We start from the raw sequence: 2,278 nt of genomic DNA, 5'->3' as shown, positions 1-2,278 counted from the left end.
ATCATAGTAAACAAATCCACAATATTTGCATGTATTAGTTTCTTTCCCATTGCTCTGATGAAATATCCAACAAAAAAAATTAAGGAAAGAGGGGTTTACTTTTGGCTCACAGTTTGAGGGTACAGTCCATCATGGCAAGGAAATCCTGGTTGCAGGCACTTGAAGCAGCTGTTCACATTACATCCACAATCAGGAGATAGAGAGGATTGCTCACTTTTTTCTTTTTATTAATCTCAGGACTTCAATCCACAGAATGGTGCCATATACAGCTAAAATATGTCTATACACTCTAATTAACCAAATCCAGAAATTCTTTCATAGACATGCATACCCAAGGTTTGTCTCCTAGGTAATTATGAAAATTTGATACTCAGGGATTAAAAAGTGTAGTTTGAGATAGACTCTGATTAGGCTACCTTGCTTCATTTATTTCAAGATAGGTTGAATTCTCTGATGTGAGATGAGCTAAGCATCTAAGTATTTGGACATTATTCATATCCATTATCCTAGCTCTATACCTCAGCAGAATCAGGTGAAGGATTTCATATATAGAAGTTGGTTAAATTTAGAGTGCCAATGGTTTAGTAAGATCTTACAGGAAAATGTTGCTTTTCCTTAAGGACAGGAGACTATATGGAATAAAATAGCAATATGGAAATGAATGAGAGTAATATTAATACCAAGGCAAATGCCCCAAAGAGTGTTGAATTAATCCTATTACATTGTCTTGGGTGATGGCTATTCATTTTTGATGGCAGAAAGTTATCCAAGACTTCTGAAAGACTCATAAGAACCTTCAATTTAAAGTCATTTGATGTTAATACCCCAGAAGTCAAGAGAAAGTGACACACATCTTTAAGTTAGGAAGATAATTAAAGTATTAAAACTTTTGAATATTATTGTTAGGGCACTTGTTAATAGTTCCTAATAGAATAAGTTTCAATTAATCTTAAATTCAACTTTCCTCTGACATCCAATGGAGAACAAATTTGCAGACTGTAGATTATGCAGAATGTATTTTGCTAAGTGCTTTGTAAATGTTCCCCATACCTCATATTGTTAAACCTCAAAACATTATTTGAGTATTTAATGAATAAATCTATAATTTGATCAGATCTTAGACCTTGAAATTTCTTAGTGCATGAAACAATATTATTAATCCATAAGAGCTAACCTGCGGGTCACATGGGGCTTTATCTCATTATCATAAAGCTAATAGAAGTAGTAGGGGCTTTCAAAGATTGAGGGTTTTCTAAGGTTAGTTTTACTTTTAGAATTTCAGTAATTATCTCTACTTTTCCTGAAGGCTATAGATAATAAATACAGTGAAATTTCTCAACAAAAGGTAAAAAAATTACAGTGTACTAATTAAAATTCTGATAATGTAAGTGTCCCTGTTACTAGAGAAAAAGAAAAGGGGATTCTGCAAGTCAGACGAATAAAAATGAATATTTTTATGTACTTCCTATGCTTAGGGGTCCAGTGAGGAGAAGCTTCAATCCACTTTGACATTATTGTTGCAAGCAAACACACTCTCATCTTCAAGGGAATAGGCGATAGTTTATTCAGGAGCCATTTTGAGTGATCATGGCCTAGGAACACAGACTTAGGCTACCCCAAATCCCGTGTTCCTGCATGAAAGCAGTTTAATGAAGTTTTATATTTTTACGAAACAAAGTAATAAATGAAGGCAAGTTTAAAACACATTGATGGGTATATCAGAGAGGCAGTTATAACAAGATGGAGGAAGCTTTTCTATAGGCTTAAAATGCTGTCTGATGACATTCTAGGTTTTGGGTTGGTGGAAGCCAGTAGTCTGCTAAGTTAATCAATTCCAGGAAGTTTGTGTCTATTAGTCACAAGCTATGAGTTCCTACACACAGGTGGGATGTTCCAGAGGGCTAGAACTTAACCCAAGGCAAGGTATTAGTCTCTGGTCCTGCAACATTCCAGTCTCTACACATTACTGAAATTCTAATCAGCTAATCAGTCTCTACAGACACTGCCTCATTTAAGGAGTTTTGTTCACATACTAAAAGAACAATAACAAGAATCCATTCATAGCCCTTTGGGAAAGGTAGCTGAGTAAATTTGGTAAAGTCCATTTAGAAGTTTTCAGAGCAAAAGATTCGTTGAAAAACCGTCCACATACAATTTCCACAATGTTACCAGCATTTCATTTCTAACAAGTTGGATATATTTTGGAATTATCATAAGCAATACCTTTAAAGTTAACATGCCAGCACTCATTTAATTGTGCAACCAATTTGTATTTTCA

The sequence above is a fragment of the Microtus ochrogaster genome, unplaced genomic scaffold (genome assembly GCF_000317375.1).
Source record: "Microtus ochrogaster isolate Prairie Vole_2 unplaced genomic scaffold, MicOch1.0 UNK57, whole genome shotgun sequence".
Taxonomy (NCBI): domain Eukaryota; kingdom Metazoa; phylum Chordata; class Mammalia; order Rodentia; family Cricetidae; genus Microtus; species Microtus ochrogaster.
The sequence above is the reverse complement of the archived record's forward strand: the minus strand, read 5'-3'. Positions refer to the sequence as shown.